General features: G+C 37.7%; 1 pseudogene across 1 annotated transcript in view; it reads right to left on the bottom strand.

The window, feature by feature from the left end:
- Window positions 1-21971, bottom strand: part of LOC309856599 (peptidyl-prolyl cis-trans isomerase D pseudogene) — a 154430-nt pseudogene extending 132459 nt beyond the window's left edge. The window contains exons 1-2 of the transcript in view: window positions 21704-21971; window positions 17685-17770 (exon numbers count right to left, since the gene is read on the bottom strand). The product of the transcript in view is annotated as a peptidyl-prolyl cis-trans isomerase D pseudogene (transcript). The remainder of the gene's footprint in view (window positions 1-17684; window positions 17771-21703) is intronic.
- Between the last annotated feature and the right edge of the window lie 1496 nt (window positions 21972-23467).

Genomic DNA, 23467 nt, shown 5'->3' with positions numbered 1-23467 from the left:
TGAATTTTGATGCTCATTCCCTTTGCCATATTGGGGAAATTCTCCCCAATAATTCTCTCCAGTATACCTTCTACTCCCCTCTCTCTTCTTCTTCTGGAATCTCAATTATTCTAATGTTGTTTCGTCTTATGTTTTCACTTATCTCTCGAATTCTCCCCTCGTTGTCCAGTAGGTGTTTGTCCCTCTTTTGCTCAGCTTCTTTATTCTCTGTCATTTGGTCTTCTATATCACTAATTCTTTCTTCTGCCTCCTTTTCCTAGCAGTGAGAGCCTCCATTTTTGATTGCACCTCGTTAATAGCTTTTTTTATTTCAACTTGGTTAGATTTTAGTTCTTTTATTTCTCCAGAAAGGGCTTTTATATCTCCTGAGAGGTTTTGTCTAATATTTTCCATGCCTTTTTCGAGCCTGGTTACAACCTTGAGAATTGTCATTCTGAACTCTAGATCTGACATATTACCAATGTCTGTATTGATTAGGTCCCTAGCCTTCGATACTGCCTCTTGTTCTTATTTTTGTGTTGAATTTTTCCGTCTTGTCATTTTGTCCAGATAAGGGTATATGAAGGGGCAAGTAAAATACTAAAAGGGTGGCAACAACCCCAGGAAAATATGCTTCAACCAAATCAGACGAGATCCCAAATCGTGAGGGAGGCAAAGGGGGATAAAAAGAGGTTCAAAAAGGAAGAAAGGAAATAAAAAGGAAAAAAAAGAAAAAAAGAGAAGAATTAAAAAAAGAAAACGAATAAAGAAAAAAATAAAATATATATATATATATTAGATAAACTAGTTAAAAACGTTAAAAAAGAAAAGGGTAAAAGTTAAAAAAAATTTTACCAGAAGTTGAGAAAAAAAACAAAAAATGAAAAAGAAAAAAAATTAAATTAACTGCAAGACTAAAAAAAATCACAGGGAGAAAGTCATGAGTACCGTGCTTTGCATTCTCCTCTTCTGGAATTCTGCTGTCTCCTTGGTATTGAAACCACACTCCTTGGTAGGTGAACTTGGTCTTGGCTGGATTTCTTGTTGATCTTCTGGGGGAGGGGCCTGTTGTAGTGATTCTCAAGTGTCTTTGCCCCAGGCGGAATTGCACCGCCCTTACCAGGGGCCGGGCTGAGTAATCCGCTTGGCTTTGCTTTCAGGAGCTTGTGTTCCCTGAGTGCTTTCCGTAGAGTTCCGGAGGTCAGGAAAACAAATGCCGGCCTCCTGGTCTCCAGCCTGGAGGAGCCAAGAGCCCGGGGCCCCACTCCTCAGTGTGCCCTCAGAGAACAGCGCCCAGTTACTCCCGTCTGCCTGACCTCCGCGCTCTGAGCTCACCGAGCCTGCGACCGGTTCAAGGTAACACTGAGCTGTGAGCTTACTGTCCGCTCTCTCTCTGTAGCCAGCTTTCCTGTTCCAATACCCGCAAGCTCTGTGACACTCAGACACCCCCGATCCTTCTGTGACCCTGCGGGACCTGAGGCCACGCTGACCCCACGTGGGCTTCGCCCCGGTTTAGCCTCTGGAGCGATGTCCCTCAGTGGAACAGACTTTTAAAAGTCCTGATTTTGTGCTCCGTAGCTCCGCTGCTTGACGTGAGCCGGCCCCTCTCCGCCGGGGTCTATCTTCCTGTCGCTTTGGATTCACTTCTCCGCCGGTCCTACCTTTCAGAAAGTGGTTGTTTTTCTGTTTCCAGAATTGCTGTTCTTCTTCTCTTCAATCCGCCGATGGATTTGCAGGTGTTTGCAATCTTCAGATAAGCTATCTATGTGATCTCTGGCTAGCTGAAGTAGTCTCAGCCTGCTACTTCTCTGCCATCTTGACTCCTCCCATCAGTTGCATTCTTTACACTAACAATGAGACAGAATGAAAAGAAATTAAGGAATCCATTCCACTTAAACAATTGCACCAAAAACCATGATAACTAGGCATGAACCTAACCAAAGAGGTAAAGTATCTCTACTCCAAAAACTACAGAACACTAATGAAAGAAATAGAGGAAAACACAAAAAGATGGAAAGACTTTCCATGTTCATTGATTGGAAAAATATTGTTAAAATGTCCATGACACCAAAAGCAATCTGCACATTGAAAGCAATCCCTACCAAAATACCATTGGCATTTTCCACGGAGATGGAACAAATAATCCTAAAATTTGTTTTGAGCTAGAAAAGACCCTGAGTAGCCAGAGGAAGGCTGAAATAGAAAAGCAAAGCTGAGGGAATAACAATACCTGACTTTAAGATGCATTATACAGCTGTGAAAATCAAGAGAACATGATATTGGCACAAAAAGAGACACATAGATCAATGGAACTGAATAGAGAAACCAGAAATGGACCCTCAAATCTATGTTCAAGTAATATTTGACAAAGCAAGAAAAAATATCCAGTGGAAAATGGATAATATCTTCAATAAATGGTCCTGGGAAAATTGGACAACCACATGCAAAAGAATGAGACTGGACTATTCTCTTACAGCATACACAAAGATAAACTCAAAATGGATGAAAGATCTAAATGTGAGACAAGAATCCATCAACATCCTAAAAGAAAACACTGGCAACAACCTTTTTGACCTTGGCCATAGCAACTTCTTTCTAGACATGTTCCTAAAGGCAAGGAAAACAACGGAAAAATGAATTATTGGGACTTCACCAAGATAAAAATTTCTGCACAAGAAAGGAAAGAGTCAACAAAACTGAGAGGCAACCTATAGAATGGGAGAAGATATTCGCTAATGACATATCTGATAAAGGGCTAATATCCATGTTCAATAAAGAACTTCTCAAACTCAACACCCAGAAACAAAATAATCAAGTCAAGAAATGAGCAGAAGACATAAACAGACTCTTCTCTAAAAAAGACATACAAAAGGCTGACAGACATGAAAAAATGCTCAACATCACTAGCCGTCAGGGAAATACATATGAGAACGCCAATGAGATACCACCTTACACCAATTAGAATGTCTAAAATTAACAAGACAGGGAACAACAAATGTTGGCGACGGTGTGGAGAAAGGGGAGCCCTCTTACAATGTTGTTTGGAATGCAGGTTGGTAGTGCCACTCTGGAAAACACTTTGGGGGTTCCTCAAGAAGTAAAAAATAGAGGTACCCACAACCCAGCAATTGCACTACTTTGTATTTACACCACAGATACAGGTTTAGTGAAACAAAGGGACATCTGCACGCCAATATTTTAGCAACAACATTTATAGCAGCAATGTTCAGAAAAGTCAAAGTGTAGAAGGAGCCAAGATGCCCTTTGTCGCATGACTGGATAGAGAAGATGTAGTATATATCAACAGTGGAATATTACTCATCCATCAAAAAGGATGAATACCTACCAATTACATAAAGATGGGTGGACCTGGAGGGTATGATACTAAGTGAAATACGTCAATTGGAATTAGACAGTTATCATATGGTTTCATTCATTGAATATACGAAAAAGTGCAGAGGATCATACAGGAAGGGAGAGAAAACTGAATGGAAAGAAATCAAATAGGAAAAAGAAATTCATGAAAGACTCAACTCTGGGAAACAAACTGAGGATTGCTGAGGGCGGGCAGGTGGAGAGATGGGGTAACTGGGTGATGGGTATTAAGGAGTGCATGTGCTGTGATGAGCACTGGGTTCTATATGCAATTGTTAAATTATTGATCACTACACTTGAAACTAATGATGTACTATATGTTGGCTAAATGAATTTAAATAAGTAAATAAAAAGAGAAAAAGACATCTCATTTGGTTCTGTGGTAGAGCATGTAGCTCTTGATCTCAAGGTTTTAAGTGTGAGCCCCACATTCACTATAGAGATTACTAAAATAAATACATAAACTTAAAAAAGAAAGCTATTTTTAAAATAATTGGATTTTTAAAGGTTTTTAAAATTGTACTTCAAAGTTTTATTTTTTAATTTTTACTTCTTTATTGTTTAATTTTAATTTTTTATTGTATTCAGTTAGCCACTGTATAATGCATAGTTAGCTTTTGATGTTGTGTTCCATGATTTATCAGTTAAGAATAACACCCAGTTGGTGAGTGCTGTGAAGTGTGTAAACCTGGCGATTCACCTCTGGGGCTAATAATACATTATATGTTATTAAGAATAATACCCAGTGTTCCTTTCTGATCTACCACTTGTAGGCTCTCTCTTTGCTTAGAGGACCCCTTTCAATATTTCCTGTATATTTGCAAACGACATATCAGATAAAGGACTAGTGTCCAGAATCTATAAAGAACTTAGCAAACTCAACACCCAAAGAACAAATAATCCAATCAAGAAATGGGCAGAGGACATGAACAGACATTTCTGCAAAGAAGACATCCAGATGGCCAACAGACACATGAAAAAGTGCTCCATATCACTCGGCATCAGGGAAATACAAATCAAAACCACAATGAGATATCACCTCACACCAGTCCGAATGGCTAAAATCAACAAGTCAGGAAATGACAGATGCTGGCGAGGATTCGGAGAAAGGGGAACCCTCCTACATTGTTGGTGGGAATGCAAGCTGGTGCAGCCACTCTGGAAAACAGCATGGAGGTTCCTCAGAATGTTGAAAATAGAACTGCCCTATGACCCAGCAATTGCACTATTGGGTATTTACCCTAAAGATACAAATGTAGTGATCCAAAGGGGCACATGCACCCGAATGTTTATAGCAGCAATGTCCACAATAGCCAAACTATGGAAAGAACCTAGATGTCCATCCACAGATGAATGGATCAAGAAGATGTGGTATATATACACAATGGAATACTATGCAGCCATCAAAAGGAATGAAATCTTGCCATTTGCGACAACATGGATGGAACTAGAGCGTATCATGCTTAGCGAAATAAGTCAAGCGGAGAAAGACAACTATCATATGATCTCCCTGATATGAGGAAGTGGTGATGCAACATGGAGGCTTAAGTGGGTAGGAGAAGAATAAATGAAACAAGATGGGATTGGGAGGGAGACAAACCATAAGTGACTCTTAATCTCACAAAACAAACTGAGGGTTGCTGGGGGGAGGGGGTTTGGAAGAAGGGGGTGGGATTATGGACATTGGGGAGAGTATGTGCTTTGGTGAGTGCTGTGAAGTGTGTAAACCTGGTGATTCACAGACCTGTACCCCTGGGGATAAAAATATATGTTTATAAAAAATAAAAAGTTAAAAAAAAAAAAAAGAATAATACCCAGTGCTCATCACAGCATGTACCCTCCTCAATACTCATCACACTATTACCCACTTTTCTCACTGTCCTCCCCTCTGAACCCCCCAGATTGTTTCTTGGTGTCCATAGTCTCTCATAGTTCATCTCCCTTTCCTATTTCTTCCCCTTCAGATTTCACTCTCTTCCCCTATAGTCTTCTGTGTTATTGATTATGCTCCACACATGAGTGAAGCCATATGATAATTGTCTTTCTCTGCTTGACCTGCTTCACTTGACATAATCCCCCCAGTTCCACCTATGTTGATGCCAATGGTGGGTATTCATCCTTTCTGATGGCTGAGTAATATTCCATTGCGTATATGAAGCACATCTTCTCTATCCATTCATGTGACAGAGGGAATCTTGGCTATTGTGGACATTGCTACTAGAAACATTGAGGTGCATGTGCCCCTTCTTTTCACTACATCTGTATCTTTGGGATAAACGCCCAATAGTGCAATTGCTGGGTCGTAAGACAGCTCTATTCTTAACATCTTGAGGAACCTCCATAATGTTTTTCAGAGTGGCTGTACCAACTTGCATTCCCACAAAAAGTGTAAGAAGATTTCCCTTTCTCCACACCTCCACCAACATTTGTTGTTCCCTGTCTTGTTACTTTTGCCATTCTAACTGGTGTAAGGCTGTATCTCATTGGGATTTTGATTTGTACTTCCTTGGTGGTTAGAGATTTTGAGAACTTTCTCATGTCTGTTAGTCATTTGTATGTCTTCTTTGGCGAAGTGTCTTTTCATGTTTTCTGCCCATTTTTTGACTGGGTCATTAGTTTTTTGAGTGTTGAGTTTGAGAAGTTTTTTATAGATCTTGGATATCAGCCCTTTATTTGTAATGTCATTTGCAAATATATTCTCCAATTCCATGGGCTGCCTCTTAGTTTTGTTGACTGTGTCCTTTGCTGTGCAGAAGCTTTTTATCTTGATGAAGTCACAAAAGTTTCTTTTTGCTTTTGTTTCACTTGCCTTTGGGAGATGTGTCTCCAAATAAGTTACTGTTCCCATTGTTGAAGATGTATGTGCTTATGTTCTCTAGGATTTTGATGGATTCCTTTCTGGCACTGAGGTCTTTCATCCATTTTGAGATGATCCATTTTATCTCTGTGTATAGTGTAAGGGAATGGTCCACTTTCATTCTCCTACATGTAGGTCTCCAATTTTCCCAGCACTGCTTATTGAATAGAGTGGTTTGTTGTTGTTGTTGTTGTTGTTGTTTTTTCTGGCTTGTCAAAGATTAGTTGAGCATAGAGTTGAGGGTTCATTACTGGAGTCTCTATTCTATTCCATTGGTCTATGTGTCTGTTTTTGTGACAATACCATTCTGTCTTGGTGATCACAGCTTTGTAGTATAGCTTGAAGTCAGGCAATGTGATGTTCCCCACTTTGATTTTTGTTTGTTTGTTTGTTTGTTTGTGTTTTCATCATTCTCTTGATGATCCAGGCTCTTTCTGGTTCCATATAAATGTTAGGATTTTTTGTTTGTTTGTTTGTATCAGCTCTTTGAAAAATGTCAGTGGTGTTTTAATGGGGATGGCATTGAAGGTGTAAATTGCCCTGGAGAGGATAGTTATTTTAACAATATTTATTCTTCCAATATATGAACATGGAATATTTTTCCATCCTTTTGTGTCTTCCTCAATTTCTTTCATAAGTGTTCTTTAGTTTCTAGAATATAGATCCTTACTTCTTTAGTCAGGCTTATTCCTAGGTATCTTATGATTTTTGTTGTTATTGTGAATGGAATTGAGTCCTTAATTTCTCTTTCTACAGTTACATTGTTAGTGTATGGAAAAGTAACAGATTCCTGTGCACTGATATTGTATCCTGAAAACCCAAAAGACTCCACCCCCAACTTGCTAGAACTCATACAGGCATTAGGCAATGTAACAGGATATAAAAAAAAAAAATTTGAAATTTGACCCCTTCTTCACATATGCCAAAAAATTAGTTTCAAATTCATTAAAGCTCTATGAACAGCAAACAATAAAAGTTCTAGGAGGTTCATGGACAGGTTTATTAAGCAGCACCCGAAAACCTACTACCCATGAAGAAAAAGATTGAAAAATTTGACTACCTTCAGATTCAGTTCTTTTGTTCATTTACAAAGTGGGAGAAAATATTTGTAGTATGTACAATTGACAAGTGAATGCATAGCAGGTAGGACACTAGGAAAGACACTATCCATAACAGCTCCAAACTGGAAACAACCCTTATTGTATCTATTTCCTAAGAGCTCATTCTAGTTGCTCTAAAGTATTCTGTTACATAGTTTATGCCACAGTTTATCCATTGCTTTTCTGACAAATGCATCATTTATGCTTTCTTCTATAGAGGTAATATAGTGGTTTCTTCTATAGAGGTGATCATCTTTTCTTAAAAGTCAACTTGCAACTGAGTGCCTGGGTGGCTCAGTTGATAAGCTTCTGCCTTTAGCTCAGGTCATGATCCCAGGGTTCTGGGATCAAGCCCCATATCAGGCTCCCTGCTTGGTGGGAAACCTGCTTTCAGTCTCCCTCTCCCCCTGCTTGTGTTCCTGCTCTCATTATCTCTGTCAAATAAATAAATAAATAAATAAAATCTTTAACAAAAATCAACTAGTGAGAATTCTTTGTATGTTAAGGATCTTAACCTAGTATCTGTCATATATATTATTAAATGTATTGCCTAATTTGCCATTAATCATTTATCTTTCTTTACAACATTCTGCACCATGAAAGCTTTACATTTTAGGAACAAATTTATCATCAGTATTAAAAAAAAGCCAATTATGTTAAAAAATATCAGAAGCATCCAGAAGAAAATACAAACAAGCATTCTAATTATGATGCATGTAAAAAGACAGTGGATGTCTTTCCACATAGAAATAATGGCCAAATATTTTAAAATGATCAAATGGATATCAAATATCTTTATTAAATTATACCTGACATAGAAAGTTTCACTCTAGCTATTTGTCACACTTTTATCTGTCTCTACTAATTGTATTAAACAAATTTATAAAATTAAATTATTCATGAAAAAATATGCACATCTACATTAAAGAATCTTATGTATATTGAAATCATAATTTATCCTTCCCCTAATATTTAGTATTTTATCTCACATAATTAACCTAGTATTTTCTTATTCTATTTTCAGAATAATTACTTATGACTTCAAGATTTGATAGACAACATGTTCCAGAGGGCAAAAATAGTTTCTACTTGTATTAAAGAGAAACACCAAGATAAAAGTAAGTGATGCTACACAAACATAAAGTTCTAAAAACATTTAGTATTTCAAAATACTGAAAATTGCCTTCATTTCTTATTGACAAGTTTAAGTGACTAGGTCACTCTAATAATACTTTAAGTATAAGGATGTAAGTCTATGTTGTTCCATGGTTTCTTTTCACCAATAATGTTTTCTGTTTTCTATTCAACTTGCAAGACTCAAAATGTAGACTATATCCTCTAAAAAGTCCTCCCACTGCAACACTGATTATTAATCTTACTTCATCAATGTGGAAAAAAGAAGAAAGTGAAGATAAAGAAGGAGGAGGAAGAAGGAGGAGGAGGAGGATATGGAGAAGATGGAAGAGGAGAAGAAGAAGGAGGAGAAGGAGGAGGAGGAGGAGGAGGAGGAGGAGGAGAAGAAGAAGAAGAAGAAGAAGAAGAAGAAGAAGAAGAAGAAGAAGAAGAAGAAGAAGAAGAAGAAGAAGAGGAGGAGGAGGAAGAAGAAGAGGAAGAAGAAGATGACAGCTGTAGGCTCAAAATGGTGTCACTTAGTCTGAGTTCCCAAACACCCAATCTAATTTCAGTTTCAATCTCCCCCAGAAATCTGGCCTTAACCAGTCAGTCAGGAAAAATTTTCTTTCCATCAGCACCAGTGAGTCTATGACAGCACCAGTCTGTCACTGGGTTTTCCTTATCTCCCAAAGAAATGTGAGGTAATTTGCATTATAGGACACCTTGCTTTTATCCCCTAACAAACAGCCTTAGCTAGGACAATAGTTTTCTTTTGCTACTAACTTCCTTTTCCCCCACCCTCCTTCTATAAAAACCTTCCATTTTTCACAACTCCTGGGAATTCCTCACTGCTTGCTAGATGGAGTGCTGCCTGATTTATGAATAATTTGATAAAGCCAGCTAGATCTTTCAATTTACTTTGTTGAATTTTGTTATTTAATACATCTTATATTGTATTCTGTATTATCTACCCATGTTCATGTTAAATTTTTTTAAGACTTTTATTTATTTATTTGACAGATCACAAGTAGGCAGAGAGGCAGGCAGAGAGAGAGAGGAGGAAGCAGGCTCCCCATTGAGTAGAGAGTCCAATGCAGGGCTCCATCCAAGGACCCTGGGATCATGACCTGAGCTGAAGGCAGAGGCTTTAACCCACTGAACCACCCAGGTGCCCTCATGTTATCTTTTACATACCTCACTAATAGGGCTGCCTGGGTGGCTCAGTGGTTTAAAGCCTCTGCCTTCGGCTCAGGTCATGATCCCAGGGTCCTGGTATCAAGCCCCACATCAGGCTCTCTGCTCCATGGGAGCCTGCTTCCCCCTCTCAATCTCTGTCTGCCTCTCTGCCTACTTGTGATCTCTGACTGTCAAAAAAATAAATAAAATCTTTAAAAAAATAAATAAATACCTCACTAATAGATTCATGTTTGTCTATCTTCTCTAAAATAGTTTTATGTGCCTGGGTTAGGAATCAATGTCTTCTATTTCTCTTGAGTCAGAACCATAGGACCTTAGGTCTATAAAATCCTCAGGTCATCCTCTCACCTTTCTTCATTTTATACACATCCAGACAATTGAGATCCAGAAGAGATTATAAAACTAAGATCTAGATCTCTTGATTCCAATTCCTTGTTCTTTTTTTTTTTTTCAGTCCCTTATTCTTATCACTATTTTATTTACTCTTCCCTGTTCTCATCAATGTCTCGCACACTGCTAGACTCCCAGGAAGCTTCTGAAAAACATTGTGCAGATGAAGGAACTTTCATTTATTGCTACTGTCTTCAAATATTGCCAAGTTCTCTAAGAATGTTCCATAAATTATATCTATAATTCTCTGAAAAATCATGACATTCATCATTTATATTTTAATTTTCCTTTTTTGTATTTTTAAATAAATACTATTCAAGATATTTTGGTGACTTAATAAAGGTACATATACATATATATTTGTATATATATTAAGTTACATGTATGTACATATATATAGATTACTTTAACATGTAATCTGAAAGAAACATGGTTTGGATTAAACTGTTGTTTTTAAATAGGGTAAATCCCTGACAATTTTGAAAATTGGTACCAGTAGCCCAGGGAAAAATGCTACAATTACTAATCAAATCTGCAGTTTAGATGAAAAACAAAGCTGTTTACTTATATATTTTTGTTTGTTTGTTTGTTTTTGCAAAGAACTTCAGGTAGTTCAGGTTCATCTTTTCTGTATACATATATAGAGAGAGAAAATGGCCAGGACTTGATAGATATTTTTACGAACAGACCAGGATGTGTATCTTCTTAAGGGAACAGAAATACTTGATTTTTGCAAGGAATTTCTGTCATAGCCCACAAGGGCCCATCATACCTCACAAAATCATGTTAAATGAAAACACAGCTGCCAGTTAAGAATAAATAAACATCACCACAAAACCTGCTGAGAAATGGATATCTGCTACTTCTCTCTTTTCTTTGACGGAATGGTAAAGAAATGGAATGCAAGTATCACTATATGTGCTAGAATGAGCTCATCTCTATTGGTGTTCAGCCAAACTGAAAATTACATCCAACCAATTCAGTCTCAGTTCAGTTTAATGCAAAGCTGATTAAATGGTCCTTTGTTTAGGAGTGTTAAGTGACCGTGACCAGGTAGGGATTGAGGTGAATCCAGATATCAAAGTGGTTTTGAAGTACCTACCATATAGATTTTCTAATCTTAATGATTGATAACCCTAGTATCTGGCATTTTTATTCATCTTTGAAATATAACTTCTACCTATGGTTTTTCACTCTAACTGTTATTGTTGGCTTCTAGTCCACATGGTCACAACAAATTTATCAGGTAGCTTACTCTGCCTCAATATTAATTAAAATCACTAAACCCTACTTAGGGGTTAAGCATTATTTCTTTTCAAATTGAAAGAAACACAGAGTGGACTATTAGGAAGTAAAACAGGGTACCACAGCCTATCTATATTTAATATACCTAAATTATAGCTTTTATATTTTGCTATATGTCTAGCATCAATGGTACAACAATAATTAGACAGGTGATTTATTTTTCATTTATTTGTTTCAATCAAGCTGAGAGTTGGAAATTGTAGCATTCTCTGGGTTGAACATTATTAGTTTAAAGAGACTCACTATAAATGCTCCTTATAATCCCTACATCCTAGATAATAATAAGCTTTTGAGATGGTTTAGCATAAGTCTTGAAAACTGTGAACTTTGGTGTACATTAACAATTAAGGAAATTATGGAGAAATAGTCACCAAAATTTTAAAGTATTTTTCATTAATGGCCCAAGTAGAATTTTACTGAAATTGCTTATTTGTTTCTTTGTATCCCCAAATAAATTGCAACATCTTAAGGGGTGGGATGCTGTCCTGTTCATCGTCACATCCCGGGTGTCAATTACTGATATTCAACAAATATTTGAATTGAATTAGATCTTCAATATCTTTAGGTATTTGACACCAATTGTGAAAAAAAAACACCATTTATATATGGATGCAGACTACTTGTGAGTTATTTTGTAAGAGTGAATATGTCCCTATTATTTTTGGCAAAGATTTTTATTGAGATATATATAATTATAATACTTAGATGGTCACCCTTAGGAAACATATCCTGATATATGGATAGTCTCCATACCCCATTTTTTTTATTATCCCCTTTAAATTTGTGTCATATTCTGTTTCTAAACCTCATACAGAGTTACAAATTTTGGCAGAATTCAATTTCTAGCCTAATGGAAAAAAATGAGAAATGATTATGCATTTTAAAATACAAGAGAAATTAAAATAATTAGGTTAAAATGCCCTTTTCTTCCCTTATCTCTGGGACAAAAGCTATAGAATCGCTTTCTTGGGTCTTAACTAGTCCTTTCAGGAGCATCTAGACAAACTGAACAAATCAGTCCTGAAGAATCTGAGGATCATGTCAATCAATCTATGCTTATTTTGTTAATATTTAGTCTGTACTAACTCTTCCATTTTCTGGTAACATTTACATTTACAGTACTTATTCTATGCACATTTACAGTAGTCATTCTGTGCCTATAGAGTAAGAGATATCTTATTGTATTGCATTAGACTAGAAATTTACATCTAAATTCTACCACTATTTTCACTATCTGTCATGGCCATTTAGAAAGTGTGACAAAAATACAGTATTCTATTCAAAGACTTTTTTTAAAGATTTTATTTATTTGACAGATGGAGATCACAAGTAGGCAGAGAAGCTGGCAGAGAGAGAGAAGGGGAAGCAGGCTCCCTGCTGAGCATAGACACCCCCCCCCACCCTCCGCCAATGTGAGGCTCAATCCCAGGATCCTGGGATCATGACCTGAGCTGAAGCCAGACACTTTAACCCACTGAGCCACCCATGCACCCCCAAAGACGTTTTAATAGAAGAGATTACCTATTTAAGCATCACATGTTTACATTATCTTCTGGATTTTACTTTTGTTAGGAAGACATCAACAATGCTTGTGTATCTACTTGTAAGTCTTGGACCATAACCTGTCTCTTCCTAGAGTGATCTTGAATTTGACCTTCTCTCTACCAAAACAAGCAAGCAAACAATAACAAAAAATAAATCAGGTATGTAAATTGCCTATAAAATATGAGGAGCAGAGGCACCTTGGTGGCTCAGTTAGTCAAGTGTCTTCCTTCAGCTTGGGTCATAATCTCAGGGTCCTTGCTCAACAAGGAGCCTGCTTCTCCCTCTCATTCTTCCTGCCACTAACCCCTGCTTATGCTAATTCTCTCTCTCTCTCTGTCAAATAAATAAATAATATCTTTTAAAAATAATAAAATAAATAAATAATGAAATAAATAAAATAAAATACCAGTCACAAAATAGAACTCTGGAAATGAGTATTGGACTGTATATTTCTAGAGATAACTTACTGATTTGACAATATTTTTACAGAAAAATAAACTTTATTGAAAAGGGGCAGGAGCATCACTATGGAAATAAACCAGCTGTTTCTCAATCTGTAGAAGTTAGTGAATTATAGACCAGATATCTTGCCCAATCACTTCCTTTTCATTATTATTTACTATTTTGGAGAGAGGCTGCTTGTTACACTAGACTAAGTTTAGAAGTTGTCATCATTATTAACATGTTAGTTAATTTTGAACCTTCCCTGTCAAAAACCTTAATACTTTCTGGTTACATCTATTTCAGATTACATGAAATTCTTCAATACCAAATGTGGAGCAAATTCCTTTATTGGAAAGACTAAATACTACATCTGCATCTCAAGTTGCTGGTTGGGTTGGTTTTAAGTTATCACAATAATTGAAGTCTGAAGGCTTTTCCCTGGCATTCATTATTCACATGAATATTGCTGTTTTAACCTTATGTGATCTCATGCTGTCTAATTGAAAGTTTATAGTGCAAATCCTAGGACTATGATCTACTTAGAAAACTAGTTAGAAAATACATGTTGCATTAGGAAGTTCAGGAAAAAAAATTAACAACAATTCTTAAGCAATTATTCATATTAGAAGTGAACAAGAGTGTATTCATCTGCCTCCCCAGCAAAGATCCACATGTGTTAGTCTCACATTCCCAACATCTTCTTCAGATCACTGATGTACAGACATTCCCTCTTCTATAAAATGTTAAGGTCTTTAGTCTGTTTCTACGCAAATTGACCAGCCTCATGGCTTTCAGATTTTATTTGAATAATAATTGTGTTATGTTACTTCTCTACCTAAGAATACTATTGCCTACCGTGTCAAATATAACATCTCTCCACAGTTTTGAAGGCACTCCATTCTGTCTCCACAGATAAAAGCCAAAATTAAAAACTTGGAAAAAAGACAGCTGAGTTTTCAAGCAGGGTTAAGACAGAGAATCTGAGAATTTAAATGTAGCCATAGGTAGACAGCTTGTCAGTGTACAAATTAGAAGCTCAGACATATGGGGAATCTTAAATTCTTACAGTTCAGAACAACATATAAATTCTAAAGAACTGTTCAAGGTTTGAGGGGGTGGAAACTCTTACATATAAAGATAAAAACAAAATGGCTCTAAAAGCAGTAAGTATATCAGTCAGCTATTGCTGTTCACCTCCTAAAATAAGTAAAATTGTCAGTTTATGGGTCAATAGGTGGTTCTGCTAATCTAAGCCAGAATTTGATGATTTTTTTTCTGGGATTACTCATGCAATACTTAGCTGATGGGTTAACAGGGGCTAGCTTGTGTAGTATGGAATCTTTTCATATAACTCAGCTCTTATTCATGCATCTCTCACATCTTTTCAGCAAGCTAGCTCAGGCAATTTGTCATGATTTTGACAAGGTCAAAGAGAGGATACAAAAATGTATAAGCACTTTTAAAGTCTACTTACATGAATCTTGCAATTACCTATTAGTGAAAGAAAGACACATGACCAAGACCAGAGTCAACGTAGAACAGCACTACCAAAATGGTTGGATACAGGGAGACATGACCACAGTAGGTGAAGAAGAAGAAGAAGAAGAAGAAGAAGAAGAAGAAGAAGAAGAAGAAGAAGAAGAAGAAGAAGAAGAAAAAGGAGTCGAAGGTCTTAAATGGAAAGTAGAATGAAAGGAGCTCTAATCCTCATATTGGGATAAAACTTGTGTGATTTCTGCCCATTTCCCTCCTTTTTTACTTGTAAAACAGTGTGTTTATGGGTGAACTACATATGTAGTATACTAGCAGTTGCTGTTAATTTACTAATATAACTTTGTGGCAAAAGTGTCTTTCTGTATCTTGCATATTCCCAGAAACCATAGAACTATTTCACAAAACTAACTTGGGAATTCACAAACATTACACAGTTGGAAGTGTTATATGAAAAAATGAGTGATTCCCAATACTTCATGGTATGAAGCTTACACTTCTAAACAGAATTTTGATATTGCTCAGAAATGTAATAACTGTTCTTTGTTGCTCTGGACTTTGATTCAGTCCCACCATTTCTGGCAAGTAGTATTTGAAATATTCACTCCAGAATTTTCTTACAGCTTCCCTTGGTTATTACTAACCTTTCTGTAACCTGATCCCATCTCCACTGGGCTTTCTCAAAGTCTTTTTTGTTTTTAATCTAAGCGTTTTGATCCTAAAGCAAATCTTCATTTTGGATCCTATCTACTTAGTTTTGTTATTTTTCAAGTACTTTAACCTTACCCTTTCAGCACCTGGTATTCCTCAAAACTTCAATTAGAAAAGTTGTGCCCAAGCCAGACCCATCCCCTTTAAAATCAATCACCAATCATGGAAATAATCCAAATGATTCCATAGAAGGGAGAGCATGAGCTGGGGTTGGAGCAAAAACAGTGAACAAGATAACCATGGTGTCTGTCCTTCCTAGAGCTCAAATTTAGTTGGAAAGACATATAACATAACATTTAATGGAATTGAAAAAAGTAATCAAAATGCCAAGATGAATAGAGCTTCCCTATGACCTTGCAATTGCACTACTGGGTATTTACCCCAAAGATACAGATGTAGTGAAAAGAAGGGCCATATGTACCCCAATGTTTATAGCAGCAATGGCCATGGTCGCCAAACTGTGGAAAGCACCAAGATTCCCTTCAATGGAAGAATGGATAAGGAAGATGTGGTCCATATACACTATGGAGTATTATACCTCCATCAGAAAGGATGAATACCCACTTTTGTAGCAACATGGACGGGACTGGAAGAGATTATGCTGAGTCAAATAAGTCAAGCAGAGAGAGTCAATTATCATATGGTTTCACTTATTTGTGGAGCATAACAAATAGCATGGAGGACAAGGGGGCTAAGAGAGGAGAAGGGAGTTGAAGGAAATTGGAAGGGGAGATGAACCATGAGAGACTGTGGACTCTGAAAAACAACCTGAGATTCTTGAAGGGGCAGGGTGTGCGAGGTTGGTGGAGCCGGGTGGTGGGTATTAGGGAGGGCATGTATTTCATGGAGCACTGGGTGTGGTGCAAAAACAATGAATACTGAAAAGAAATAAAAATAAAATAAAATAAAATAGCATCAGTCATTTCCAAAAAAATTGCTAAGATGAATCTTAGTCATCCGTGTTCTTCTCATTTCTTACTCAACAAAAACAGATGCCTGTAAAAAGAACTGAATGCTCACAATGCATGTGACCTAGAAACATTGTTAAAATCTCTAGCTCATCTGTGTAAATTTCCTAATATGTCAGAACTCATTCAATATAAGGTATTGCATCTGGGACAGTGGTAAGATAAAATAAAACCCTGATGTCTCTTACTAAAGAATTTGCATATTGGCAAGAAGGAAATGCATAATCTACTGATAGCTCAGATTGATAGAAACTAAAAATTTCAGAGTTCCAGCATAGTAAAAATGGTAAGTTAATTCTCTTTTTTATATAGTAAATACATATTCTAAACATTTCATGTACTGGTTATGGGGGAAAAATAGCTTTTCTCCTATAAGAACAAAAGACATGGTGGTATTCATGGGGAAAATAATTTACAAATGCTTATAACCATGTAGTAATCTATTTTGAAAAGAGAGAAGTTATAAGGGCTGTAGAAAGTAGCCTTGAAGGGAAAATAGACTTTTCAATTTTCTGTCTGGTAGTTTTCTTAAATAGTAGCACATTAAGATTTGGGTTTGCATCAACAAATTGACAGAAAAATTTCCTAACAATAGGAAAACCAGTTTATTTTAAAAATCCACTGTTCTGACAAGCTCCCAAATCACACACACACACACACACACACACATCACCTCTTCTTTATCCATTTGTCAGTGGATGATTTGGCTCTTTCCAGATTATTTGATAACGCTGCTATAAGCATTAGGATGCATGTAGCACTTCATGCTATGCAGCGCCGACAATTCGATTTTCCCCCAAACCAGGTTTTCATGCTTCCTTCCTTCTTTGATGTGGCTTCTTCTCTTCCTTTATTTATGGAGTTTGTTTAGTCATTCTTCTGGTTGATTTCTGGGGTATTTACAATGATTTGATAGTTGTCCAGTTGTGTTAGAGAGACAAGATGAGCCTACACCTCATCCAAAAATAACTTTTGAATGAATGAACAAAGTATACAGTCATAGTAAATTGAAGTCAATATTAAGTAATAAATATCTATTTTATTTATACTTTTGTTTAATATTAGAAGAAAATATGACTATACTTCCTCTGGTGTTTCCTTGATGGCTGACTGACTCAACTTCTAAGTGTGCAGAGGCTCTCAGTTGATGCTGCATTAAAATGAACTAACAGCTGTTGTTTCACTGCCCTAACAATTACCAGCACTTGCCTTGTTGATGACCAAGGTACATGATTTGTGCTTGAGAACAACTAACCCTCCTCTAAGAAGAAGTCTTAGAGAGTTGATCATTACTTCTGTAATGAACAACACAGATTTAAATTATTTTCAGGATTATTTTTAAAAATCTTTGAAATCATTAGTAAAGCAAGTTACTAATTAACATAAATATAGCTTATCCATATTTGACACTGGATTATTTGTCATCAGTATCTGATTGTTTATTGGTAGCAAGTTAGGTTTGCCTGTACAATATTGAGTATTTCAGGGCATTCTTGCAGCTCAGTGAGTCATACCTTGTAAGCATAAATATTCAACTGTTTCTTCTTAAAAATTTTTTTTAATTGTTTTAAAATTTATTTTCATCATAAAGTATTCATTGTTTTTGCACCACACCCAGTGCTCCATGAAATCCATGCCCTCTCTAATACCCACCACCTGGTTCCCCCAACCTCACACACCCTGCCTCTTCAAACCCCTCAGATTGTTTTTCAGAGTCCATAGTCTCTCATCATGGCTCACTTTCCCTTCCAATTTCCCTCAACTTCCTACTCCTCTTGAACTCCCCTTGTCCTCCATGCTATTTGTTATTCTCCACAAATAAGTGAAACCATATGATAATTGACTCTCTCCGCTTAACTTATTTCACTCAGCATAATCTCTTCCAGACCCGTCCATGTTGCTACAAAAGTTGGGTCTTTATCCTTTCTGATAGAGGCATAATACTCCATAGTGTATAGGGACCACATCTTCCTTATCCATTCTTCTATTGAAGGGAATCTTGGTTCCTTCCACAGTTTGGCCACCATGGCCATTGCTGCTATAAACTTTGGGATACAGATGGCCCTTCTTTTCACTACATCTCTATCTTTGGGGTAAATATCCAGGAGTGCAATGGCAGGGTCATAGGGAAGTTCTATTTTTAATTTCTTGAGGAATCTCCACACTGTTCTCCAAAGTGGCTGCACCAACTGGCATTCCCACCAACAGTGGAAGAGGGTTCCCCTTTCACCACATCCCCTCCAACACATGTTTCCTGTCCTGCTAATTTTGGCCATTCTAACTGGTGTAAGGTGGTATCTCAATGTGGTTTTAATTTGAATCTCCCTGATAGCTAGTGATGATGAACATATTTTCATGTGTCTGATAGCCATTTGTATGTCTTCATTGGAGAAGTGTCTTTTCATATCTTCTGCCCATTTTTATATGATTTATATGATTTTATATGATATATATGATTATCTGTTTTGTGTGTGTTGAGTTTGAGGTGTTCTTTATAGATCCTGGATATCAACGTTTTGTCTCTACTGTCATTTGCAAATATCTTCTCCCATTCTGTGGGTTGCCTCTTTGTTTTCTTAACTGTTTCCTTTGCTGTGCAGAAGCTTTTGATCTTGATGAAATCCCAAAAGTTTATCTTCGCTTTTGTCTCCTTTGCCTGAGGAGACATATCTTGAAAGAAGTTGCTGTGGCTGATATCAAAGAGGTTACTGCCTATGTTCTCCTTTAGGATTCTGATGGATTCCTGCCTCACGTTGAGGTCTTTTATCCATTTTGAGTTTATCTTTGTGTACAGTGTAAGAGTATGGTTGAGTCTCATTCTTCTACATATAGCTGCCCAGTTTTCCCAGTACCATTTATTGAAGAAACTGTCTTTTTTCCACTGTGTATTTTTTCCGGTTTTGTCGAAGATTATTTGACCATAGAGTTGAGGGTCCATATCTGGGATCTCTCCTATGTTCCACTGGTCTATGTGTCTATTTTTATGCCAGTACCATGCTGTCTTGGTGATCACAGCTTTGTAATAAAGCTTGAAATCAGGTAACATGATGCCCCCAGTTTTGTTTCGTTTTTCTTGTTCAACATTTCCTTAGCAATTCAGGGTCTTTTCTGATTCCATACAAATTTTAGGATTATTTGCTCCAGCTCTTTGAAAAATACCAGTGGAATTTTGAGCAGAATGGCATTAAAAGTATAGATTGTTCTAGGCAGTATAGACATTTTAACAATGGTTCTTCTTGCTATCCATGAGCATGGAATGGTCTTCCATCTTTTTGGGTCTTCTTCAATTTCTTTCATGAGTGTTTTGAAGTTCCTCAAGTACAGATCCTTTACCTCTTTGATTAGGTTTATTCCCAGGTATCTTATGATTCTTGGTGCTATAGTATATGGAATAGATTCTCTAATTTCCCTTTCTGTATTTTCATTGTTAGTGTATAAGAAAGCAACTGATTTCTGTACATTGACTTTGTATCCTGCCACGTTGCTGAATTGTTGTATGAGTTCTAGTAGTTTGGGGGTGGAGTCTTTTGGGTTTTCCATATAAAGAATCATGTCATCTGCAAAGAGAGAGAGTTTGACTTCTTCATTGCCAATTTGGATACATTTTATTTCTCTTTGTTGTCTGATTGCTGTTGCTAGGACTTCTAATATTTTCTTGAACAAGAGTGGTGATAGTGGACATCCTTGTCGTATTCCCCATCTCAACGGGAGGGCTGCAAGCTTTTTCCCATTGAGGATGATATTTTCTGTGGGTCTTTCATAGATAGATTTGATGAGGTTCAGGAATGTTCCCTCTATCCCTATACTTTGAAACATTTTAATCAGGATCGGATGCTGGATTTTGTCAAATGCCTTTTCTGCATCAATTGAGGGGACCATATGTTTCTTCTCTCTTCTCTTCTCTTTTTAATTTTTTTAATTTAAATTCAAGTTAGTTAACATACAGTGTAATATTAGTTTCAATTTGCACAATATAGTGATTCAACATTTCCATACAACATCCAGTTCTCATCACAAGTGCACTCATTAATCCCTATCACCTATGTAACCCATTCCCTCTTTCCAACTTCCATCTTGGTGACCATCAGTTTGCACTCTATAGTTATGACTCTATTTCTTCATTGGCCTCCCACTCTTTTATCCCTTTGTTCATTTCTTCTGTTTCTAAAATTCCACATATAAGTGAAATCATATGGTATTTGTTGTTTTCTGACTGACTTATTTTGCTTTGCAGAATACTCTCTAGCTCTCTCCATGTTTTTGCAAATACCAAGATTTCATTTTTATGGATGTGTAATATTCCTTGTGTGTGTGTGTGTGTGTGTGTGTGTGTGTGTGTGTGTGTGTGTTTGTATCACATATTCTGTATTCATTCATCCATTGATGGACTACACTGGGCTGTTTTCATAATTTAGCTCTTTTAGAAAATGCTGCTAAAACATTGGTGTGCAAGTATCTCTTCGAATTAGTATTCTTGTATTCTTTGGGTAAAACCTAGTAGTGAGATTACTGGATTTTACCATAATTCCATTTTTAACATTTTGAGGGAATTCCATACTGTTTTCCACAGTGGATACATGAATATTAGTAAATTGAATATTAGTAAATATTTATCATATTTACCATGATAAAGGGGGATTTATTTCTGGTTTGCAAGAATGGTTCAATATTCACATGTAAATAAATGATTGATTGACTTGATAAAAGAAAGGATAAGAACCATGTAATCCAAGACAAGATGTTGGAGAACTAGGAGGAGGCACTGTTTCAACCTGTACCCTAAAGTGAGCTGATTACCTACCAAAGAATTCCGATCACCCATGAAATCAGCCTGAGATTAGAATTATACACATCTGGATCTCTACAGGGGCAGAAGACACCAGTAGGCAGGCAAAGTGGATTGGGAACGTAGGACTGATATCAGAAGATAAACAAAAGGGGAAGGGAGCCACAAGAAGTAATACCCCAATAAAAGAGGGCCCTGTGACTGGGAACCAGAATTAACTTGGAGTCTCATTAAAAGCACTCAAAAAGAGCAAAGGATCATAGGGGGAAATTGTGGGAATTGGGGCAGTTAGGGGCAGGGCCTTAAGTCCTGGAACTGAGGACAGCCACCCCTGGCGCTGAGCTAGAGAGAGTGCATCAAATAAACCAATCTTGGTCCCTGAGCCACAAGCACGCCTGAGAGAGCATGGGTGGCGGCTCCTGTGACGGGCTGGAAGCCTCACCAGCTGGCAGAACCACAGCCTTTTTGCACTCTCCACATGCGTGCTGCGCCGCGCAATCAGAGTCTGAGTTGCACCCTATAACTCCCCCCAAGAGAGGTGCCTGCAGGCACTGGCCCAAACTCTGGAACCTGGAGAGTCTGAGCACTCCCTGCCTGTGCCAGTAGGAAAATCTCAGTGTGCTATCGATGTTTGGGACCTCTCTGGCAGTCTGGAGGTGCCCGGACAGCGATGCTGTTGTGGTTTGGGGTACAAACAGGAGTTCCTGCATCCCCAGGAACCTCAACTGGGAACATGTTCTGCCAGCAGCCAAGGGTGAATTTATGTGCTCTGGAGCACCCAGAGGGGAACAGACCGAGGCTTCTCTCTGAGAGAGAGGTCTGGGTGCAGTTTGCTTTCCTCTAAACCTCTAAAAACCATCAAAAGCTGTCAAGGTGAGAGAAAACATATGAACAAACAAAACAACTCCAGAGAGCAAAAGCCTGAAAAAACGGTTTCCTCAGAGCCCACCCCCTTGATGGGGACTTGATGAGGACTTAACTCAGGAAACACTGCCTGAAAACCCATGCAGTAGCCCCCCCCACCAAAAGCCAACTGGGAAAAAAAAAGACAAGAAAACAACCACCACTATTTCTTTTTTTTTTAAATTAAATATTCTTTTACTTTTAATTTTTTTAATTTTTTATAAACATATATTTTTATCCCCAGGGGTACAGGTCTGTGAATTACCAGGTTTACACACTTCACAGCACTCACCAAAGCACATACCCTCCCCAATGTCCATAATCCCACCCCCTTCTCCCAAACCCCCTCCCCCCAGCAACCCTCAGTTTGTTTTGTTAGATTAAGAGTCACTTATGGTTTGTCTCCCTCCCAATCCCATCTTGTTTCATTTATTCTTCTCCTACCCACTTAAGCCCCCATGTTGCATCACCACTTCCTCATATCAGGGAGATCATATGATAGTTGTCTTTCTCCAACTGATTATTTCACTAAGCATAATACCCTCTAGTTTGATCCATGTCATCGCAAATGGCAAGATTTCATTTCTTTTGATGGCTGCATAGTATTCCATTGGGTATATATACCACATCTTCTTTTTTTTTTTTTTTAGATTTTATTTATTTATTTGAAAGACGGAGATCACAAGTAGGCAGAGAGGCAGGCAGAGAGAGAGAGAGGGAAGCAGGCTTCCTGCGGAGCAGGGAGCCCGATGCGGGGCTCGATCCCAGGACCCTGAGATCATGACCCGAGCCAAAGGCAGCAGCCCAAACCACTGAGCCACCCAGGCGCCCCATATACCACATCTTCTTGATCCATTCATCTGTTGATGGACATATAGGCTCTTTCCATAGTTTGGCTATTGTGGACATTGCTGCTATAAACATTCAGGTGCACGTGCCCCTTTGGATCACTACGTTTGTATCTTTAGGGTAAATACCCAATAGTGCAATTGCCGGGTCATAGGGCAGTTCTATTTTCAACATTTTGAGGAACCTCCATGCTGTTTTCCAGAGTGGCTGCACCAGCTTGCATTCCCACCAACAGTGTAGGAGAGTTCCCCTTTCTCCGCATCCTCGCCAGCATCTGTCATTTCCTGACTTGTTGATTTCAGCCATTCTGACTGGTGTGAGGTGATATCTCATTGTGGTTTTGATTTGTATTTCCCTGATGCCGAGTGATATGGAGCACTTTTTCATGTGTCTGTTGGCCATCTGGATGTCTTCTTTGCAGAAATGTCTGTTCATGTCCTCTGCCCATTTCTTG

Source organism: Mustela nivalis (assembly GCF_964662115.1).
Source record: "Mustela nivalis genome assembly, chromosome: X".
Lineage (NCBI taxonomy): Eukaryota > Metazoa > Chordata > Mammalia > Carnivora > Mustelidae > Mustela > Mustela nivalis.
Note: the sequence above shows the minus strand (reverse complement) of the source record. Positions and strands in the feature narration are given on the sequence as shown.